The sequence below is a fragment of the Tursiops truncatus genome, chromosome 3, assembly GCF_011762595.2.
Source record: "Tursiops truncatus isolate mTurTru1 chromosome 3, mTurTru1.mat.Y, whole genome shotgun sequence".
Taxonomy (NCBI): domain Eukaryota; kingdom Metazoa; phylum Chordata; class Mammalia; order Artiodactyla; family Delphinidae; genus Tursiops; species Tursiops truncatus.
Genome location: NC_047036.1, coordinates 162,421,119 through 162,445,502, shown reverse-complemented (window position 1 = coordinate 162,445,502; position 24,384 = coordinate 162,421,119). Strand labels below are relative to the sequence as shown.

Sequence of the window (24,384 nt, the reverse complement as noted above, 5' to 3'; positions counted from 1 at the left end):
GTTTTGGGATGGAAGGTCCTATAAATATCAATTAAGTCCATCTTGTTTAATGTATCATTTAAAGCTTGTGTTTCCTTATTTATTTTCATTTTGGATGATCTGTCCATTGGTGAAAGTGGGATGTTAAAGTCCCCTACTATGAATGTGTTACTGTCGATTTCCCCTTTTATGGCTGTTAGCTTTTGCCTTATGTATTGAGGTGCTCTTATGCTGGGTGCATAAATATTTACAACTGTTATATCTTCTTCTTGGATTGATCCCTTGATCATTATGTAGTGTCCTTCTTTGTCTCTTGTAATAGTCTTTATTTTAAAGTCTATTTTGTCTGATATGAGAATTGCTACTCCAGCTTTGTTTTGATTTCCATTTGCATGGAATATCTTTTTCCATCCCCTCACTTTCAGTCTGTATGTGTCCCTAGGTGTGAAGTGGGTCTCTTGTAGACAGCATATGTACAGGTCTTGTTTTAATATCCATTCAGCCAGTCTATGTCTTTTGGTTGGAGCATTTAATCCATTTATATTTAAGGTAATTATCAATATATATATTCCTATTACCATTTTCTTAATTGTTTTGGGTTTGTTATTGTAGGTCTTTTCCTTCCCTTGTGTTTCCTGCCTAGAGAAGTTCTTTTAGCATTTGTTGTAAAGCTGGTTTGGTGGTGCTGAATTCTCTTAAGTTTTGCTTACCTGTAAAGGTTTTAATTTCTCTGTGGAATCTAAATGAGATCCTTCCTGGGTAAAGTAATCTTGGTTGTAGGTTTTTCCCTTTCATCACTTTAAATATGTCCTGCCACTCCCTTCTGGCTTGCAGAATTTCTGCTGAAAAATCAGCTGCTAACCTTATGGGGATTCCCTTGTGTGTTATTTGTTGCTCTTCCCTTGCTGCTTTCCATATTTTTTCTTTGTATTTAGTTTTTGATAGTTTGGTTAATATGTGTCTTGGCGTGTTTCTCTTTGGGTTTATCCTGTATGGGACTCTCTGTGCTTCCTGGACTTGATTGACTATTTCCTTTTCCATGTTAGGGAAGTTTTCGACTATAATCAGTTTAAATATTTTCTCAGACCCTTTCTTTTTCTCTTCTTCCTCTGGGACCCCTGTAATGTGAATGTTGGTGCGTTTAGTGTTGTCCCAGAGGTCTCTGAGACTGTCCTCAATTCTTTTCATTCTGTTTTCCTTATTCTGCTCCCTGGCAGTTATTTCCACCATTTTACCTTCCAGCTCACTTATCCGTTCTCCTGCCTCAGTTATTCTGTTATTGATTCCTTCTAGAGTATTTTAATTTCAGTAACTGTGTTGTCCATCACTGTTTGTTGGCTCTTTAGTTCTTCTAGATCCTTGTTAAATGTTTCTTGTGTTTTCTCCATTCTGTTTCTGAGATTTTGGATCGTCTTTACTATCATTACTCTGAATTCTTTTTCAGGTAGGTTGCCTATTTCATCTTCATTTATTTGGTCTTGTAGGTTTTTACCTTGCTCCTTTTTCTGTAACAATTTTTTTTTTTTTTGGCAGTATGCGGGCCTCTCACTTTTGTGGCCTCTCCCGTTGCGGAGCACAGGCTCCGGACGCGCAGGCTTAGTGGCCATGGCTCACGGGCCCAGCCGCTCTGTGGCATGTGGAATCTTCCCGGACTGGGGCACGAACCCATGTCCCCTGCATCGGCAAGCGGACTCTCAACCACTGCACCACCAGGGAAGCCCTGTAACAATTATTTTTGTTGTTTCTTTTTTTTTTTTTGGACAGGTGGTGCTGTATTCCTGTCTTACTGCTTGTTTGGCCTGAGACATCCAGCACTGGAGTTTGCAGGCCGTTGGATAGAGCTGGATCTTGGTGCTGAGATGAGGACCTCCGAGAGGCACAAAATAAAACTAGAAAGATAAAAAATATATTAGGAAAAATAAAACTATAATTGAAACAACTGCATCAAGGTAAAATAAGGTCACAACAGAAGAAAGAGAAAAGGTGGTGGGGGGAGGAAAGAAGCCAAAAGGAGAGCTCACCAGTCTCTGGGGGTTCCTCCCATCCCCTTGGGTGTCCATGGTCCCCCACCAGTGCCTGGTAGGTGTCCTAGCTGTGAGGAGATGCGAATTCCCGGTCCTCCTAGTACACCGTATTGACTCCGCCTCTCTGACTGCCTTTTGTCTGTAGAAAAACTTTAGTCAAAGAACAAATTTAGGGCTTCCCTGGTGGTGCAGTGGTTGAGAGTCCGCTTGCCGATGCAGGGGACACGGGTTCGTGCCCTGGTCCGGGAAGATCCCACATGCTGCGGAGCGACTGGGCCCGTGAGCCATGGCTGCTGAGCCTGCACTTCCGGAGCCTGTGCTCCTCGACGGGAGAGGCCACAAGAGTGAGAGGCCCGCGTATCACACACACACAAAAAAGAATAAATGTAATCAGAGAATTGAGAAAATGCAGAAAGAAAGAAAAACAGTCAAGCAAAACAAAACAATAATACTTTAGCCATTAAACAAAGTCAAGGACCTTTAGTTCTTCCTCAAGGACTATAGATAATCTTCTGAGCCATGTCCTTTGAGGTGTTTTGCAGATACTGAAACCCCCACCAGGTGGAAGATGTTAACTGTATGCTGCCCACAAGCACATAGACCCCAAATCATTTGGAACCAGAAGGTTGATGATGCTGACTCCCCATTACCTCACCACCAACCAATCAGAAGAATGTCCACGAGCTGACCACACCCTGCTCCCTGAACACAATAAGACTCCTCAGTACCCACTCCAGGGTGGGACACACAGTCTTGAGGGCATTAGCCTGCTGTGGGCCTTTTGCCTGGCAAAGTTATAAAAACTACTCTCTTCTACTTCACCCAAAACTTTGTTTCCGTGTTTCTATTTGGCACTGGTGAACAGAGGCTGAGTTTCGGCAACATAATTGGTGACTGGCTGGTGAGACCTTGGTTTTTCATTTTTATTTCTTAGCAGAATTCCTGTGTCCAGCCCTTAGCTTTATGAGTTTCAAAAGAAATTGTAGCAGCTGCAGTGGCAGCTTCCCGATCTATGAATCACAGACCTGGAGTTGTGGTTTTGAACTTAACATTTTGGGAAGTGGCACCCCGACTCCCTCCTGTATTAAGTAAGGTAACAACAGCTGCTGTTACAGATAAATCCTGTAACCCAGTGTGTTTTAAGACGATAGAAGCATGAATTTTGCTCATGGGAAATCAATGGCGGTATTTGTCAAATGGTTTCCCTTTTGAGCCTGGAATCTCCAAGATACAGAGGTCAAGATGAGTTCAGCGATGTAAGAGATTTGTTGGAAGCCATGCTGATGTGGTGAAATGAGATGGTTGGAGCCAGGGAGGCTGGAAGAGCCCTTGGTGATGTACAGAGAGAGGGAAGGGAGGAAAAGAGAGAGGGAAGGAAGGAAGGTGTGATGGAGACAGTTTAGACTGCAGGGTAGCTCTGAGAGATTTGGCCAGGTCACTGAGCTCATTTGCTTGTTCCAGAGGAGTTCTGGTTTCCCAGGACCTGGACTGCCCCAGTGTCCTTCCCCTGCTCTGTCACTTGTGGGGGCAGCCCATGGGAAGCATGGCCTCAGCACCTGTGCAACGCTGGATTTCAGATTCCAGCTGGGGTCCTTCCCACACCAACCCTGCAAAATGTGTACTAGATATTCATAGCAGGATTATTCAGAATTGCCAAGAGGTGGAAGCAACCCAAGTGTCCATCAGTGGAGGAATGGATAAACAAAATGTAATATATCCATACAATAGAATATTATTCAGCCTTAAAAGAAACGAAACACGCTACGACATGGATGAACCTTCAGGACATTATCATAAGCTAAGTGAGCCAGTCACAAAAAGGACAAACACCATATCATTCCATTTGCTTGAGATCCTTAGAGGAGTCAAATTCATAGAGACATAAAATAGAATGTTGGGTGCCAGGGGCTGGGGAGGGGGAAGGAGGAGTTAGTGTTTAATGGGTATAGAGTTTCAGTTTTACAAGATGAGTTCTGGAGATAGATGGTGGTGATGGTTACACAAAATATGGAAGTACTTAATGCCACTGAACTGCACACCTAATTGTGGTCAAGATGGTAAATCTTATGTCATGTAGATGTACCACAATTGAAAAAAGAAGGGCTTTTTCCCACCTTAAATTAACCCTGCCTGGTCCATTGAACCTTTCAGTTTTCTATTTATCATTCAATTGATGGATCACAAAAGCTTGGCGCTGCTTATGTGGCAAGATTCTCATCCCCTGAAGCTTGAGGATTTTCCCTCTTCCTCAACACTCTAGTGAACACTGGCCCCATTTCCAGCTGCCAAGTCCTGCCTTTAAAAAAAAAAGTTATTTATTTTTTGGCTGAGTTGGGTCTTCGTTGCTGCGCGCAGTCTTTCTCTAGTTGCGGCGAGCGGGGGCTACTCTTCGTTATGGTGCACGGGCTTCTCATTGCAGTGGCTTCTGTTGTTGCGGAGCATGGGTTCCAGGTGCGCGGGCTTCAGTAGTTGTGGTGCGTGGGCTCAGTAGTTGTGGCTTGCGGGTTCTAGAGCGCAGGCTCAGTAGCTGTGGTGCACGGGGTTAATTGCTCCACAGCGTGTGGGATCTTCCTGGACCAGGGCTCGAACCCATGTCCCCTGCATTGGCAGGCGGATTCTTAACCACTGCACCACCAGGGAAGCCCAAGTCCTGCCTTTTTTTGATCAGAGGTTTTCTCTTGCAACCAGAGTCTGTTTTGCCTTCGTTGTGGCAGCCAGAAGTACTTGGCAATTAAAGTCCCCCTGAGAGCAGCCTTCTACAAATGACTGACTGGAGTCGGTGAATCAGTACCCCAACTCTCTCACCCCTCAGGTGGGATAACTCTCAGGGACGTGTTCTACACTGGCTGCCAGACTTTCCCAGAGGGATTAAGCTCTAGTTACCCATGGCAGTAACTCTCTTGCCAATGCATCATTTCCTGTCTGCCTTCTCTTCCCTGTCTTACATCTGTACTCTCTACTGACGCTTCCAGGGGTTACTTTCTAAATAGTCAATTTATCTCAATCCTTGTCTCAGCTTCTGGGGGAATTCAAATTAAGATGCTCTCAAAGTAGATTGAATATGTTAAGTCTATCCGTCTTGAACTTGTGTGTGTGTGTGTGTGTGTGTGTGTGTGTGTGTGTGTGTATAGAAAGCACAATTTAGAAAGGCAAAACTTTACAAGGAGTTGGCATTGCCCCAACACAAGACATTGTCTTGACCCCTCCTATAGCACGTGGAATAGGACTCCAGTAGAGTTATGTGTCCTAGAAATGGTTGAATTGCTTTGTGATTTGAAGCAGATGAAGAAAACCAAAGAATTGTGTTTGCCATCAACCCAGGATTGCTAACGGCTCTTTTTAGTGTTTTGGAAGCGGGTTATGGAGGAGTTGGCAGCTCCCCATCTCTGTTCCACGTGCAACTGGATGGAACCACAGACGTTTCTGAGTGCAAAGAACAAATGCACAACTACTATGTGCCCGTGGACACCATCCAAGGAGAATTTCCATCTTCTGACCCCACTTTGGAAATGACAAGGCTGTCGATATCTGTAAAAGACTGAGGAATTTCCTTGCCAATCTAACTTCAACTGGAAGGAATCTCTTGGTCTTCCAGCTCAGGAGCACCTGTGATGCTTGGCACCACACCTGGCTTGGCTGCTCCGGGGGATGATGGAGTGGCTCGTGACATCCTGAGTTACAGCCTCTGTAGGGACTGCCAGCCCACTGATAGGTATATCATTGCTCCTGTGCCAACCACTGACATCCACGGAGTTCAGGACTTGAATAATTGCCTCTTCCTAGGGGTTGGTCAAGAAATAGAAGCAGAAAATGGTTTCTTTTTTCTTATTGCACAGAAGTTGGCTGGATTTCAAGGCAAATGATTTTAAGACAAATGCTTGATTGGCCTTTAGGAGGAAGTTTCTTGGTTTTTTTCTCACTGTCAGAGCAATCTGACGGGGAGATCAACCAGGGCTCAGCAGTACTTTGGAACCATCTGAATGAGGGGGAAATCAAGGTCCTGTGGTGACAGTTTTGGATTTTGTGAAAAACCTAGGAATTCTTTTGATCAAGTTGCCAGGTTGTAAGAGGAGATCGGAGGCTAACTCTGTGGAAATTTCAAACTCTAGCAGGAGACTTCTGCAGCCTGGTGTGCAGGGACAGAAATGTGCAGATATACAATTATAATTTACTTCCCCCATTAAAACAGGTTTATAAGCCATCTCTTACTGATTTTGCACAGGAGTAGCATAAAATGTTGTTGCCACCTAGACATAGACCCCAGCTCTTTGTGTGTGCATCCCCCAGCTTCTTCAAGCTTACCTGCTACTTGCTCACACCTGTGACCTTCAGAGGGTCGCTCATTAGTACTGGAGCCACGCTCCTCATACAGAATACCAGAAGTACCTGGGAGTTTGTCTCACTTCCCCATCCTGGGTGGCCAATTGCTGATGGACTTAGGAGTCTGTTGTGGACTGAAAAAAATGGACTTAGGAGTCTGTTGTGGACTGAAAAAAAAAAAAAAAGAATAGGAGGAGACACCAGATAGCTCTCTCTTCCCACATGCACCGAGGAAAGGTCACGTGAGCACACAGTGAGAAGGTGGCTGTCTGCAACCCCAGGGGAGAGTCTTGTTTTTTCTGTTGTTGTTGTTGTTTTTTTCGGTACGTGGGCCTCTCACTGTTGTGGCCTCTCCCGTTGTGGAGCACAGGCTCCGGACTCGCAGGCTCAGCGGCCATGGCTCACGGGCCCAGCCGCTCCACGGCATGTGGGATCTTCCCGGACCGGGGCACAAACCCGTGTCCCCTGCATCGGCAGGCGGACTCTCAACCACTGCACCACCAGGTAAGCCCGGGGGGACAGTCTTTATTAGACATCCACCCTGCTGGCACCTTGATCTTGGACTTCCAGCCTCCATAATTGTGAGAAATAAATTTCTGTTGTTTAAGTCACTCAGTCTGTGGTACCAAAGTGTTAAAAAAAAAACCAGGCTCTTTTGCCTGGGTATAATTTATATACCTGCTGGATCAGTCTGAGTTTGGGACTTCACCTGACATTGGACCCTTGTGTGTGGATTCTTCCTCTTCCCTGTCCTGCTTCTCCCACTCCCTTCATGGTTCTGTTGGGAGTGCTTCGTAATAAGTTACTTGCACCTGAATCTTTGTTTCAGGTTCTGCTTCTGGGAAAATCTGACCTAAGAAATCAGTGATGCAGGACCTTGCCATAGGGCAGCTCAGTTCTGAGTTGAGGACACAGAAACTGCTGGGAAAAACTTGCAGAGCTTCAGTAGTTTCTATTAATCGGAGTTCTGATTCTCCTTGGGCATTAGTTAGAGTAAGCGATGCAGCTGCTACAACAGGCAAGTCCTGAAATCTCAGTGGCTGAACACAATAAAGGTTTATCTCTTACTTGTGTGCAGTTGGAGTAGGTTGGGCAGCCCTCTTCCATCTTATAGCTGTACCAAATGGAGCACATGGTTTCCAAGGTTGTCGGGCAGAGGGGAAACATCGGTTCTTAACTGCCTCTGTCAGTAAATTGGTACAGCCTCTGTGGAGGTCCCTCAAAAAATTAAAAATAGAGTTACCATATGAACCAGCAACCCCACTCCTGGGCATATACCCAGACAAAACTATAATTCAAGAAGAGACATGCAACCCTATGTTCATAGCAGCACTATTTACAATAGCCAAGACTTGGAAACAACCTAAATGTCCATAGACAGTTGAATGGATAAAGAAGATGTGGTACATATATACAATGGAATATTACTCAGCCATGAAAAAGAATGAAATAATGCCATTTTCAGCAACATGGATGGAACTAGAGGCTACCATTCTAAGCCAAGTAAGTCAGAAAGAGAAAGACAAATACCGTACGATATCACTTATATGTGGAATCTAAAATACAAGACAAATGAACATATCTGTGAAATAGAAACAGACTCACAGACATAGAGAAGAGACTTGTGGTTGCCAAGGGGGAAGGGGGGTGGGGGAGGAAAGGATTGGGAGTTTGGGATTAGCAGATGCAAACTGGTATATGTAGGATGGAAAAACAACAAGGCCCTACTGTATAGCACAGGGAACTATATTCAATATCCTGTGGTAAACCATAATAGAAAAGAATATGAAAAAAATGTGTGTATATGTATAACTGAATCACCTAGCAGTACAGCAGAAATTAACACAATGTTGTAAATCAACTGTACTTCAATAAAATATAAAAAAATGAAAGAAACTTGACACAAACTTGTACATATTGTAAGATTCTGGTTATATGGATTTCAAGAACAGGCAAAACTATTCTATGGTGGTAAAAGGTGGAATAGCGAGTTGTCTCTAATTTGGGGTATTGACTGGAAGGTAACATGAAGGGAACTTATTGGGTGCTAGAAATTTCTATCACTTGATCTAGGGGATTGTACGTGGGTGTACATACATAAGTAGATAAATACATACAGAAGGATGTACATATATAAAATTAATCAAACTGTACACATAAGAATTTTGCAATCTGTTCCATTCCAACTTTTACTTTGAGAGCAATGAGTAGTTAAACCTTTGACTCAAAAGAGATGCAATAATAAACGTGTCCTACACTCACTGTATGCCAGGTACTGTGGTAAACACTTTACTCATTATTAATTCATTTATCACCCATGACAACTCTGCAATGTAGGTGCTATTAATAATCTCCATTTTTTTGGATGAAGAAAGTGAGGTTCTGGGGGAAAAAGTAATTCTTTAGTGGTTATACAGTCACTGTACTGCTCAATTTGGAATTAATTTCAAAATATCTTAGAAAGCATTCATTAATACTTGCCTGTAAACACAGACATAGAAAATAAACTTATGGTTATCAAAGGGGAAAGGGTGGGGGGGATAAATTAGAAGTTTGAGATGAACAGATACATACTGCTTTATATAAAATAGATAAACAACAAGGTCCTACTGTATAGCACAGGGAACTATATTCAATTCAATAGATTATAATGGAAAAGAATCTGAAAAATAACATATATATGTGTATGTATAACTGAATCACTTTGCTGTACACCTGAAACTAACACAACATTGTAAATCAACTAGACTTCAATCAAAAAAATACTTGCCTTTAAAATAGATGAGAAAGGCTTATAGCTTTACACTCATTGTTTTTCTATACCATGAAGGAAATTAATTTCCAGTGCATTAAAATAAACGGCGTATATGTGAGAAGATGTGCCTTTTGGAAGGAAGGAGCCATAGCTCTCAGATTTCCAAAGAGACTGTGACTCCAAAAAAGTTATAAACCACTGAATCGTAGGAAGTAGCCTGCAACAACGACTAGTACCTAAATAAATTTGCAAAGTGAACGCAGGGCTACTGTTGATGAGAGTAGCCATATATATTTTAGTTTCTCTTTTGGTCTATTTAAAAATGAGATTTGATTTCTTTTGTTGGTATCAGCTCTGGATGGAAATGATGAATGATACTCTTGCAATTGAACGTTGGGTGGTGTGTGAATAATGACTCAGCTGCCATGTGGCTCCTGGATGCTGAAGCCATGTTTTTGTTTGTTTGTTTGTTTGTTTTCAGTATGCAGGCCTCTCACCGCTGTGACCTCTCCCGTTGCCATGGCTCACGGGCCCAGCCGCTCCGCGGCATGTGGGATCTTCCCAGACCGGGGCACGAACCCGTGTCCCCTGCATCGGCAGGCGGACCCTCAACCACTGCGCCACCAGGGAAGCCCTGAAGCCATGTTTTTTATATTGATCAGCTATTAGTACTATAATGCTATGTAACAAACCACCCAAAATTTAGCAGCTTACTCCAAATAAGATTTTATTCTTTTTAAAAAAATTTTATTTTATTGACGTATAGTTGATTTACAATGTTGTGCTAATTTCTGCTGTATAGCACAGTGGTTCAGTTTTACATTCTTTTTCATATTCTTTGCCACTATGGTTTATCACAGGATACTGAATATAGTCCCCTGTGCTATACAATATGACCTTGTTGTTTATCCATTCTATATATAATAGTTTGCAGCTGCTACTCCCAAACTCCCAATCCGTCCCTCCCCACTCCCCTCCCCTTGGCAACCACAAGTCTGTTCTCTATGTCTGAGTCTGTTTCTGTTTCGTAGATAAGTTCATTTGTGTCGTACTTTTTAAAAATTGATTAATCATTTTATTTTATTTTTGGCTGCGTTGGGTCTTCATTGGTGCGTGCAGGCTTTCTCTAGATGCGGCGAGTGGGGGCTACTCTTCGTTGCGGTGCGCCGGCTTCTCATGCGGTGGCTTCTCTTGTTGCGGAGAACGGGCTCTAGGTGTTTGGGCTTCAGTAGTTGTGGCACACGGCCTCAGTAGTTGTGGTTCACGGGCTCAGTAGTTGTGGCTCACGGGCTTAGTTGCTCCATGGCATGTGGGATCTTCTTGGACCAGAGCTCGAACCTGTGTCCCCTGCACTGGCAGGCGGATTCTTAACCACTGCACCACCAGGGAAGTCCTGTGTCATATTTAGATTCCACATATAAGTGATATCATATGGTATTTGTCTTTCTCCTTCTGACTTACTTAGTCTGATGATCTCTAGGTCCATCCGTATTGCTGCAAATGGCATTAGTTCATTCTTTTTTTATGCAAATCAGCTTTTATTCTTATGCTTGTGGGTCTGCAGGTAAAGATTGGTTCAGAATTGATCTGTTCAAGGCTTGGCTGGGTGATCCCGCTTCAGGTTGTGGATTGGTTGGTCATGGAGGCACATTTAAATCCTTTGTTCACATCTGCTAACATCCTGTTGGCCAAAGCAAGCCATATGGTCAAGCTCAGTGTCGATGCAGTGTGGAAATACACTCCACTCATGAGGGAGGACATTCCACCTTCACATGCAAAGGGTCTAGATGTATTGCATTTCTAGAAATGCAATCCCATCTGCCCATAGCTGTCACAGTTAGGTTATGGGAGGGAGGAAAGGAGGTCCTTACCCAATGGGCAGCAGATCTGAGACACAGAGTGAGTTCTGATGACAACCCTGGACCTAGTCATGCTTGGAGCCTGATTCATCCTTGGACTTCCCAGAGTCACCAATAGATAAATCTCCCTGTCACTTCCCTTTCTGAGTAAGCAATTTTGAATCAGGATCTTGTCACCTGCAACCATGTGATTTCCCCATACGTACTCTCTTTCACAGTAAATTACAGTGCTCATTTCTTCTTACCAACAACAGCACTGGGTGTTAATGTTTCTTTTCAGTTTTTGCTAGTTTTCCAGTGAAGAATGGTACCTTGTTTAAACTTCATTTATTTACCAGTAATATGGAACGTCTTCACGCACTTACTAGCCATTTATATTTCTCTTTTGTGAACTGAAGTTGGCTTACTTTTGCAATGCGCTGATTTTTCAAGCTGGAGTTGGGTTTGCAGTAGGGATACATTTCCCAAGTGTTTTGGCCGCTGAAATGTTTTTTGCAGTTGATTATAACATCCTTCCAGACTGAGGGTGCTTCTACCTTCATGTAGTCGATGTTTCCTGTTGAAATGAGCACAGAATGACTTATGTCACCTTTTCTAAACAGCCTCAGTGAATGTTATTTTGGGTTAGAGAACTAGAGTTAGAAAAGACAGAAGGTGAGACAGCTGTCACAAGACCTCCAGAAAGTGGCATCATGCTTCACAATTTCATAGTGACTGCTCTTTGGAAGCGTGACACCTTCCTAAGAGAAATCTCATGCTTGAAATAGAATTTGCCTATTAAAAAACCCTGAATTTATGAATCCAACTAATTTCCAGGAGAGGGAACGGCACAGAAACGGAAACATTTATTTTAGGATGCCCTTCATTGTCATTTCGAGATCTGAGACTAGAATTTGGGAATCTGGAAGTTTAGCTCCCAAATCTTAGGAGAGGCAAGGGAGTGGAGTGGTTGAAATCCTTGCTCCACAAACTGTGATTCACGGCTTAACAGCATCAGTACCACCTGGGAACTTTCTAGAAGCTCAGAATCTCCGCCTCTGCCCTGGACCTACTGAATCAGAACCTTCTGCATGGGCTTTGGAACATGATAATCCTGGCTTCCAATTCTGTTTGCACCACTTGCTGGTTTTAGGATCTTGGGCAAATTATTTAACTTTCCTTGAGTCTCACTTTCCTTATTTGCAAAATGAGACTGATAAAAGTAATCAACTCACTGGATTGTTGTGAGGATTAAATGAACCATCCTATTATATTAGTTAGGGTAAAGGTTAAGATGCTGTAACAAAAAGGATCCCCCAATACAGTGGCTCATAGAGCACGGACAAATGTTTCTATTTCCCATCATGGTCTTTCATGAGCCATCTAGGTTGGCAGGGCAGAGCTGTTCCACACATCTTCATTCCAGCATCCTGCTTGTTCCCTTCTTGTTGTTCTGCCATTCCTTAGGGCATTGTCCTCATCTGATAGATTCAGATTGGGTTACAGACGCATCTACATTCCAATTCTTGGACAAGCCACTCATCACTTTGGCTCACATTTAATTGGCAAGTCCTTACTCATCTGGCCGCATCTAGCCCCAAGGGAGACAGGGAAATGTACTCTCCAACTGCACATCTCTGTGTCCACTCTAGACATCTCCACTTCACATGCGTCAGAGTCTTTCCCCAGAGTCCGGCTTGATGAATTTCAGCCTTTGTTATTGCATTATTCTTTACTGTGATGTTTCTCAGCTCAGAAGCACTTTCAACCTTTGATCCTGCCACACAGCTTGTGATACATCACAGGTTGTGATATATCACTGCTTCTGCTATTTGGCCAAAGGCAATTATCCAGTTCTTTCTAATTACCTGGTCAAGAGGGAGATGAATAATACCCCAGTCACCACGGGATTCAGCAGCAGTGGTGTATTTAGAATACTTCCCCACGTGTGGGTGGCTGATTAGCTACCTTTGCAAAGTACCTAATGGCTACTATTAGCATTTAATGATCTTCATTCCCAAAGTAGCTCGGTGGCAGAAAAGCCATCCTCAGATTTGTCCCTGACAAGGTTCCCAGGGGACAAATGTTTGCTCTCAGCATCTGTACGTTAGGGACCAGGAAGGAATCATCTCTGGATCCTGAAGATTTCTAGCCAAGGGGGTTTGTAACAGAGCCCATATTTGGCGGAAAGATTAAACCCTGAGATAGATATTGCTGTGACTTTATCCCAGGGGCGAATGGATTATGTTCTCTCAAAGCATTTGCCTTTAGAGATGAATCAAGGAAAGGTTTTTTTTTTTTTTTTTTTTGGTATATTCAATAAGAGTTTGCCTTCTTGGTGAAACCGTGTACAAGCCCCTGTGTCCTTGTCTTTTGAAGTAAAAGGCTGACTCAGGAGTTAATCATTGGGAAATGTGAAGATGTAGAAACAAAGAATAGCTGTTGGGCTGGGGAACAGGTAACAATTTAGGCTGTAATTCTGCCACATAGCAGAATCACCAAACTCCCAGTTCCCTGAAAGATATAAATAAAGGCCCGACACACATTCCTAAGTTGTTTTTACAGGAAACAGACCCCCACCAGAGGAAAACTGCTGACTGAAAGAACATAGACCCTAGACTGGTTGAAACCAGAAGATTGATGATGCTTGAAACTTCACTTTGATGCCAACCAGGCCAAGATTTGTCCACAAGCTAATCACTCCCTGTTCCTTGAACACTATAAAACTCCTCACTATCCCTTCCTGGGTGGGTCACGGAGTCTTGAAACCATTGGCCCTCTGTGACCTCCTTTGCCTCGCAAAGCAATAAAAGCTACTCTTTTCTACTTCACCCAAAACTCTGTCTCTGTGTTTCCATTTGGCACTGGTGAACAGAGGCCGAGTTTCAGCAACATTGGTACTAAATCACTTGCTTTGCTAGCTTTCTTGTTCACAGTCCTAGGAATGTCCTTATCATTCCCCCAAATAATTACATTGCATGTAAATGCAAAGTAACCTTTGGAAATGGATTTTCTTAAGACTTTCAGCTAGAGTTTTAAAACTCCAGCTGTACTACTTACTAGCTGTGTGTCACTGGTCACATCGTTTAGTCTTTCTAGATCTTAATTTTTTTCATTTATAAAATGAGATTTACAATAGTATTTAACTACCTTATAAAGTTGAGGATTAAATGAGTTTATACAAATAATGTACTTAGAGTAGTGCCTGGCATATCATATATAAATGTTAGCTGGTATTATTATTAGTAGTAAAAACAATTGTAAGTAAACCCCAGCATGCTCTTATCCCCCTCCCTTCATGGCAGGCATTGTCCTCTGTCCTAGGAATCCTCCCCTTTGCACTTTTGGTAATAGAACTTCCTTGAGTTTTGGTAGGGTGCGTGGTTACCCAGCTTCTCTTGCAGCTATATAAGGCCATGTGGCCAAGGTGCTAGCAATAGAATTGGGTGGAAACAATCCATGCTACTTCTGTGTTGCTTCCTTAAAAATAAATGTTTGCCCTTCACTTTTTCTCTTTTCCTCCTCATGATGGCTGGAATAAGGCCACGGTGGTAAGCCAGGATGGGCATGTGGATGAAGACATACTCTAGAGATGGTACAGCAATGAGATAGAATGAACTGGGCCCCTACATGATCTTGTGAAGTGGAGCCCGTGTCAAAGCACCTGCCTAATTCTAGATTCTGAAGTGAGAGAGAATTAAACTTGTTTCTTATTTGTGCTATTGTTTTCTTGGGTTTCTTTGTTTCAGAATCTTGTTTATATACTCAATAATGTAACCACTTACCATCTGGGCATTAGAGTATATCTCAGGGAAATGCATTTGGCTCTTAATCTGAGTCAAAATTTATTTTGAAAATTTAGAGTTTATTGGCCAATTAGTAGACTCTAGAGGCAAATAAGCCCAGGTCCAACTAGCCTGTGAATACTAATGAGGCTGCTTTAACATTAATGCTTTAATTTTAATAACTCATTATTTCTCACATGTAGGAAGGACCTTACTGTCTCCTCTCTACAAGTTTCCCACATTATATTGAAGAATTCTGAGGGTTTTTAAAACTTGTGTGAAAGAAATAGTTTACTCATGGTAGATTTGCTGCTGTTGAAGTCCCAATGGCAGACACCTTTCTACCTTCTCTAGTGCTTTCCATGGGTGTCCTACCCATCCGTGATCCTCAATAATGGACTTCTCAGGTCACATGACACCAAAACTGCTAAGGGTCTTTGGGGAGAAAGACTTTTTTCTCTAACTCTGTAATGATATTGTTCCATTGCTGCCTGCCTTCCATTTTTACTGTTGGAAAGTCTGCTATGTTGAACTTGACATTCCTTTGTAGGTGATTTCTCTCTGTTTGCTTTAAAGATCTCTCTGTCTTTGGTGTTTAAAGTTTCACCAATATGTACCTAGGCATGTATTTCTTTTTATTTATCCTGCTTGTTATATGTTATGCTTCTTGAATCAGAGGACTTACGTTTTTCATAAGTTTTAGAAAATTTGCAGTTCTTAACCTTTTTAAGTGTTGCCTTTCCTCCATTTTCTCTTTTGATCCTCCTAGGTCTTTGATTAGATGTACCTTGGATTTAATCATCTTATTCTTCATTTCTCTTACTGACTCATTTTATATCTCTTCTCTCTTTGTGTTACATTCAAGGTTATTTTTTCAGCTATGTCTTCCAGTTCACTCATTTTCTCTTGGGCTGTGTTTAATCTGCTTTTTATCAGTTGAATTTTTATTTCAACAATTAAATTTTTATTTTTACAAATTAAAGCCCCTTTTTATTTGTTTCTACAAATTTCTTGTTGTTTGATCATCTTTGTGGTTGCATTTTATTTTTAAATTTTAATTTATTTTTAGTTATTATTTTTGTAGTACGCGGGCCTCTCACTGTTGTGGCCTCTCCCGTTGTGGAGCACAGGCTCCAGACACGCAGGCTCAGCAGCCATGGCTCATGGGCCTAGCCACTCCGTGGCATGTGGGATCTTCCAGGACCGGGGCATGAACCCGTGTCCCCTGCATCGGCAGGCAGACTCTCAACCACTGCACCACCAGGGAAGCCCTATTTTTTATTTTTATTTTTTAGATGTTGGGGTAGGAGTTTATTAATTGATTTATTTATTTTTGCTGTATTGGGTCTTCGTTTCTGTGCGTGGGCTTTCTCTAGTTGTGGCAAGCGGGGGCCACTCTTCTTCACTACTAAATATGTATTTATTTACTTATTTATATATTTGGCTGCACTGAGTCTCAGTTACATCACACGGGATCTTTGTTGCACAATGCAGGATCTTCAGTTGCAACATGCAGGCTCCTTTAGTTGCGGCATGTGGGATCAAGTTCCCTGACCAGGGATTGAACCCAGGATCCCTGCATTGGGAGGGTGGAGTCTTAGCCACTGGACCACCAGGGAAGTCCCCTAAAGATTCTGAATTAATTGTTCTGCAGTGGGACCTGGGCATGGGTGTTTTCTTTTAAAGCTCCCCAGGAGACTTAATGTATAGCCATGTTTATGACCCACTGTCCTGTAGCATTGCTTTGTTCCTCTGGTCAACACCATTACATCTCAATTCCAGCCAGCAGGAAGGAGAAAGAGAGTACACAGGAAATGTATGTGTTGTCATAAGACTCAAGCCAGGAACTAGAACATGTCACTTCCTCTCAGCCCCATTGGTGGGAACTCAGTCACATGATCCCACCTAGCTGCAAGGGAGGCTGGGAAATGTCTAGCCAACCAACTAGGTTCCTGGCTATGATTCTATTACTTTGGAAGAAGAGGGAAATGGATATGGGACAAAGGATGGGGTCCAGAGAGCCAGTGGGTCTGTAGAGGTGGCTCTAGCAGTGACTGGCACTGGCCAATATGTTAATTTCCAAGTGTTGCCATACAAAGTACCACAAACTAGGTGGCTTAAAACAATAAAATTTATTTCCTCATAGTTCTGGTGGCTAGAAGTCTGAAATCAAGATGTTGGTGGTGCCACAGTCCCTCTAAAACCTTTGGGGGAGAATTCTTCTTTACCTTTTCCCAGCTTCTGGTGGTATGCCTGCAATCCATCTTGGCATTCCTTGACTTGCAACTGTAGCACTTCAATCTTTGCCTTGCTGTCACATGGTGTCCGCCCTGTGTCTCTGTATATCTCCTCCCCTTCTTAAAAGGACACCAGTCATATTGGATTAATGGCCCACCCTACTCCAGTATGGCCTCATCTTAACTAATTACATCTGCAATGACCCTAACAAGGTCATATTTGGAGGGACTGGAGGTTAGGGCTTAAACATATTTTTTTGGGGGGGAGGGCACAATTCAGCCCATAGCAGCCAGGAACCAAGAACCAAAATGATGAAGAACCCCTCAGTGGGACCATCATGGAGAGACAGTGCCTTGGCAACTTAGTTTACCTTTCTCCCTGCCTCATCCCCATCCTAGGCATCATCTAAGCCCCAGAAAACTAAGATGCAGCACTACGGCGCCAAGAAAAGGCAACCCACCAAGCAGAAGAGCACCTCAAATTGCCTGAGATGAAGTTTCCACCAGCCCTGCAGAATGGGGGCTTGAACTAGTCATGAAATTGTTACCAAAAAATAGTTACAGCTCTCAGGTATCCAAACTGGGCACTGAAATTTACACAAGCAACATCCTCAAGGGTTCGACAGAAGGAAGTGCAAACTCCTAGACCAGGGGTTGGTAAACTATGGCTCACCAGCCAAATTTGCTGGCTACCTATTTTTGTTTAAAGTTTTATTGGCATTCAGCCACACCCATTCATATACCTACTGTCTATGCCTGTTTTGAATGCTACAAAGTTAGATTTGAGTCACTACAACAGAGACTGTACAACCCGCAAAGCCAAAAATATTTATTATCTGGTCCTTTACAGGAGTTTTCCAACCCTGGTCTAGATCAAGCTTTCAGATCCTCCACAATTTAAGACCAGTTTTTCAAGCATATACTCAACTATTCTACCACAAAAACTCTCCAATGTATTGAAACTGGTTTCTACAATACCTGCACCCTCTATGTTCATAGCAACACTATTCACAATAGTCAAGACATGGAAACAACCTAAATGTCCATCAACAGATGAATGGATAAAGAAGATGTGGGGTGTGTGTGTGTGTGTGTGTGTGTGTGTGTGTGTGTAATGGAATATTACTCAGCCATAGAAAAGAGTGAAATAATGCCATTTGCAGCAACATGGATGGACCTAGAGATTATCAGACTAAGTGAAGTAAGCCAGATAGAGAAAGATAAATATCATATGATATTGCTTATATGTGGACTCTAAAAAAATGATACAAGTGACCTTATTTACAAAACAGAAATAGACCCACAGACATAGAAAACAGACTTGTGGTTTCTAATGGGGAGGGGGCTGGGGGGGATGGAGTGGGAGTTTGGGTTTAGCAGATGTAAGCTATTATATATAGATAGATAAACAACAAGGTCCTCCTGTATAACACAGGGAACTATATTCAATATCCTGTGATAACCATAATGGAAAGGAATATTAAAAAAGAATGTATATATGTATATATATATAACTGAATCACTTTGCTGTACAGCAGAATTTAACACATTGTAAATAAACTATACTTCAATAAAAAAAATAAAAATAAAAACTGGTATCTACAAAGTCCTCTAAGCCACCAGCTCTAAAAAAATTTTTTTGTCCCCCATCACGACCAGGAGAGAATCAAGACCCCACCTGTTCCCACTTTCCAATGGAAAACAATTGGGTGGTAAGAATGACACGTCATCCTAAACACATCCTAAAAGTTGGGGAATTCTGCATACATCTGCTTTAGCGATACGAGTAGATTTCTATTTTCACTCAAGGCATACATGACTTAAAGTCTACTTATTGAAAAATTATAGACCAAAAGTACAGCTGCTGCAAATGAGTGTTATTAAACCCTGTAGGATTTGCCAAATAACCCATGACAAATTAAATTGATAATAACAAGCTAAGCCCATAGTAATTTATCATTAGCTAAGCAAAAACAACAGCATTTGAAAACCATGGCCTACTCAAGATAACACAAAGACAAAATGTTCCTTCAGGAAATTATGGAAATTCCTACTATGGGTGTACATGTGTGTGTGATGCTGTGGGGTGTTATTTGGCAGCCAGACTTCTAGGTGGAGCACCAAATTAGAAAACTCTGTAAACAGTAGTAAATTTCTATTTTAAGTTTATGAACACTATGTTTTAGTAAAGCCTTAATGACTCACTTAGCGTAGGCATAGTTGGTATTTGTTGGGTTTGGGTTTGCCTGTCCAACATGCATTTCTATTTCTTCTGTCAATATCTTTCTTCTGATTTTCATTTGAGGAATCATTGTCACATTCTTTTTTAAAAAACATATTTATTTATTTGGTGGCGGTGGGTCTTAGTTGTGGCAAGTGGGCTCCTTAATTGCAGCTCACCGGCTCCTTAGTTGTGGTATGCAAACTCTTAGTTGCGGCACGCATGTAGGATCTAGTTCCCTGACCAGGGATCGATCCCGGGCCCCCTGCATTGGGAGTGCAGAATCCTATCCACTGTGCCACCAGGGAAGTCCCGCATTGTCCCATTCTTACCCATGTGGTTTGAGAAGACCCAACTTTAGAACTGGGTATAGGACCAAGACCGGTCATTCAGTGTATTTTATCTCTTTGCTCATAGCTCAGCCATGAGCACATATCTCAAGCCGATGAGACTTAATCCCCGATTTCTGTCATAGTGGCTAAGCTTGGAGAATGGAACTGCCTACAGCAGGGAGAGCCTGACAGCCAATGAAGACAGCACAAAGGGAAGCAAGGCTAAGGATGGAAAGAGACAGATTCCTGACACAGTTTGAGCACCTGGATCCAGCCAAGCCTGAAGCCAATGTGTGACAATCTCCCTTAAGAACCAAGGAAGGGATTTGCACTGTTGCAGGCCCCTCAAAACCATACTCTGAAAAAATTTTAACCTAAACATGCCAATAAAGTCACATTTTATAAGTGAAGTTTTATGCTGGAAAAATAAACCCCAGATGGGATTTTTGTTGTGTGTGTTATTGGTTGCTGAATGAAATTCAAGAGTATTTCCCCTTTCTGGAGTCTTTCTGAGGGAAAATACTTTTCAGATATGATATGAGCTCAAAACTTTAGGCTTTAGAATATGATAATAAATGATCAAAATAAATCACCCAGAGAAAAAGAGAGAGAAGGAGAGAGAGAGAGGATGAGAGAGGAGTGTCTGTGTTTTGAGAGGTAACTTGACGGTGGTTTTTCCAATTGTTCCAAACTGATCTATACAGATGTTAGACAAGGCTTGGCAAACATATGCTTCTAATTTCCTGAGTGCTTGTGTTTGTTTGCTATAGCTGCCATGACAAAGTACCATAAACTCAGGGGCTTAAACACCAGGAATTTATTGTCTCACAGTTCTGGAGGCTAGAAGTCTGGGACCGAGGTGTTGGTAGGGTTGGTTCTTTCTGAGGGCTGTGAACAAGAATCTGTCCCATGTCTCTCTCCTAACTTTTGGTGATTTGCTAGCAAACTTTGACGTTCCTTGACACGTAGAAGCATTACCCCAATCTCTGCCCTCATCTTCATATGGTGTTCTCGTTGAGTGTGTGTGTGTGTGTTAAATTTATGCATTCATTTGTTCTATAAATATATATTAGTTCTTGGGGTCTTCTGTTGATGACACGGCAATGAAAAAACTCCAGGTGCCTTCCATCTCCTGACACTCACTTTTAAGGAGGATGGTGTGTAATTACAAATGGTGATAGTTTCTCTGATGGTGAAGCTCAGGGTACGACGAGGGAATAGAATTGGGGGACCTGGTTTAGAATGAGGAGGTAGAGTAAGCCTCTCTCCAAAGACACATTTTGATCTAATGATTCTGATACCAATTCTAACGTGTGACTTTTTTTCCCACACCGCCAAACAATTCTCCAACACGCTGGATGTCCCAGAATTCAACTCAATTCCTACATTATCTACCTGGAGGTAGCGTCAGGCACCACAAGTTAAAGGCTCTGTCTCCTAAGGCTACCTCCACTGCAGATACCAATCACAATTCCAGGTTGTTACCTGTACTTCTGACCAACTGGGTATAAATCAGAGGTTCCCAAGACCCCCTCCTTGGATTTGATTAATTTGCTAGAGCGGCTCACAGAACTCAGGAAACTGGTTTACTCACTAGATTACAGGTTTATTACGAGGGCTAATAAAGGATATGACTCAACAGCCAGGTGAAGAGAGATACATAGGGCAAGGTCCTGAAAAAGGAACTTCTGTCCTCGTGGAGTCTGGAAGTGTTCTGGTTCACCAACCTGGAAGTTTTCTGAACCCCAATCTTTGACTTTTTTTGGAGGGTTCATTACATAGACGTGATTGATTAAGTCATGGGTCATTGGTGATTGAATTCAATCACCCCGGAGATTGGGAGATGGGAGTGAAATTTCAAACCCTCTAATCACAAGGCTGGCTCTACTGGCAACCAGCCCACATCCTTGGGTGCGTTCCCTAACATAACAAAAGACACCTCGATCACTCTCGTCACAGAAATTCCAAGGTTTTAAGAGCTCTATGCTAGAAACAAGGATGAAGATAAAATAATGTATATTTCTTACTATAAATCACAATATCACAGATCTGAAGCTTCCCTTTCTCAGTTTGTCAATCCCAGGAAATTCCCATGCTTTCCTGCCTGTCCATTAAGTATCAGGAATTGTCGACGGCCAGGTGCCTAATCGCCTTAGGAAACCCTCACGGAAACTCTCCTTTCCCCCATGAGTGAGAAACATGGTCTCCAGGCAGCAAGGTTAAAGTTCTCTCTGATTTCATGTCACTTCCTTGGGAGTTTAGTTTTCCAAGACAAGAAAAAACAACAAAAAAACCCCAGGTACCTTATACTGATTTGTGTACAACTTGCAGCAATTTTGAATAAAGCCCCTAAGAGAAATATTTCTACCTTTCTTTACTGTTGCTTCATAATAAATTCTCAAAACGATTGCTCTGAAGCAAGGTGGTGTGATGCCTAAAATCTGCCTTGACATCTGGCAAGGAGGCAAGGAGGCAAGGAGGGAAGGAGGCAAGGAGGGAAGGGGGCAGGGCACAACCTTTAAAAGAATGACAGAACTGGTGAGGATATGAGAAAAACTGATTAGAACCTGTTAGGCCCAAGATGGCATAAGATTCGACTTCCAGTGGGCCTTGGTGCTCACTGTAATACATTAGTACATGCTAAATGACACACCCACAGGCGCCACGACAGTTCCGAGGCCGATCAAAAAAGGCCAAGGGCTTCCCTGGCGGCGCAGTGGTTGAGAGTCCGCCTGCCGATGCAGGGGACACGGGTTCGTGCCCCGGTCCGGGAGGATCCCACATGCCGCGGAGCGGCTAAGCCCGTGAGCTATGGCCGCTGAGCCTGGGCGTCCGGAGCCTGTGCTCCGCAATGGGAGAGGCCACAACAGTGAGAGGCCCGCGTACCGGAAAAAAAAAAAAAAAAAAAAGGCCAAAAAGCGGGTGGTGGCCCAATTCCTGGAAGTCTCCACCCCTTCTCCAAAATAGTTGGACTAATCCTCCCACTCGTTAGCTTATGAAATTACCCAGCCCGTAAAAACTATCCACCCCATATTTCGGGGCTGCTCTCACCTTCTGAGAAGGCCCACATTCTGTCTATGGAATGTGTATCTCTCTAAATCAACTTGCTTTCATTTTCCTATGGCTCGCTCTTGAATTCTTTCCTGCACGAAGCCAAGGACTCTCACTTGGAAGCCCGTCCTAGGGACTCACCTGAGACCTGGGACATGACCATCCCCTCGAGCCCCATTTTCCTGCAACAAAACCAGGGGGGGCATCAGATGACCTAATCATAAGTTCCTCTCCGCAATCTGCTCTCTGGTCAAAAGACCTTTCTTATCAAACAGATCAGGGGCAGTGCCTGCTTACCCCTGAGTAGTGGGTTTCACTTCCCTGTCAGCCCCTGGAATTATTCAAACAAGCCAATCACATTCTCCCATGGGAGCCAAGGGCCACCTCACCCTCTTGTTACTGCTAAGTCTGCCTCCCACAGCTGCTGGCTGTTCACTTTGTTCCTGAGTACAATGTCCATGTGGCCCTGCGTGGCATGCAGTGTCCTCTTTTCCCCCCGGCTGTGAGTATATGTGACTAATAAACTGCTGTTGATCTCATCTGTCGAGTGTTGGGTGTTGTGTTTTTGGCCATGCCCAGAACCTAGGGCAGGAATCCCTCCCTCACCAATGGGGTGAAGGGGAGGTAATTAAAACAAGCAGTGTTTTTTGTCCCTCCCTCCTCCCTGCCTTCCCACCACCCTGCATACCTAAGGGATATGACACACCCCTCTTAGAAACACCATAGCTGTAGGCTAATAATCTTTAGCAGGGACTTAGCAGCCCCGTGCAGGGTGGGTAGTCTTCGTGGGTGTGGTTGAAGGATTAAAAAGCCCCACAGGTGGAGTCCTATGTGGCAATAAAATATGAAGCAGTATTCTAGAGCTAAAGTTTGTTCTGATTTTATTTTTAATCTCAGCAGAATGTACACCATGTCCCTAGAAAAAGTCTGAGGAAGACTCTGGGGGCCTGACACAAGATAGGGACAGATTTGGGTGTGCTAAGGCAGTCCTGTTTGTGCGTGGTTCTAGTTTTTATATTTCTGGGTATTTTTTTTTTCCTGAGAAAAAAGTTTCAGAGTTTAACTTATTTGAAAACCCACTTGAAAAATGTGTGAGGTTTACACTACTGCAGAACAAATAAAAACATGTTTCTCAATTAAAAAAAAAAAAGAACAAACCATGGATATTCAGAACAACGGGGATGGATCTCAAGACGTTACACTGAGTGGAAAACGTCAATCTGAAAAGGCTACGTGTGGTATGATTCCATTTATATAAAAGTCTTGAAATGACAGAATTATAGAGATGGAGAACAGATCAATGGTTGCCAGGGGTTCAGGAAGGGGGGTGTATGATTATAAAGGGTCAGCACAAGGAAGTTATTTTGTGGAGAAGAAACAGTTCAGTAGCTTTATTGTGATGCTGGTTCTACAAATTTATACATAGAATAGAATCATGCAAACCACACATACACACACACACACACACAATACTCCCAGGTGATACTTCAGGCCAGGTGCTCCCACTCCAAGATGCAAAGCCTCTAACTTCTCAACCGCCCAATGTAAAAATGATTATGCATTTATCGATTTTGATTGGAAAAAAGTCAATCTGAGGTCATATGGCCTCTACCATCATTGTGTCTCCTCACTTTTACAAGGGACAAAAAAAATCCTACGCAATTAACCCCTCAGTCAACCAGTATCTATTGAGTACTGATGCTGTGGGTGGACTGTACATTTCCCCTTGGCCTTCAACTTTCCTACATATATCAATGGCTTCTTACTATCTGCAACTTTGACTCTACCTGAGGGCTTTCTCTGGCTACAGGAACCCACACTAACCATATATAAGATTGGCTA

General features: G+C 42.8%; 1 long non-coding RNA gene across 1 annotated transcript in view; it reads left to right on the top strand.

Annotated features, from left to right (window-relative positions):
* The window catches only part of LOC117311732 (uncharacterized), a 54,614-nt gene extending 34,686 nt beyond the window's left edge, over positions 1-19,928 (top strand). The window contains exon 3 of the long non-coding RNA XR_004526021.2: positions 19,635-19,928. This is a non-coding gene — a long non-coding RNA (uncharacterized lncRNA). The remainder of the gene's footprint in view (positions 1-19,634) is intronic.
* The last annotated feature ends 4,456 nt before the right edge of the window (positions 19,929-24,384 follow it).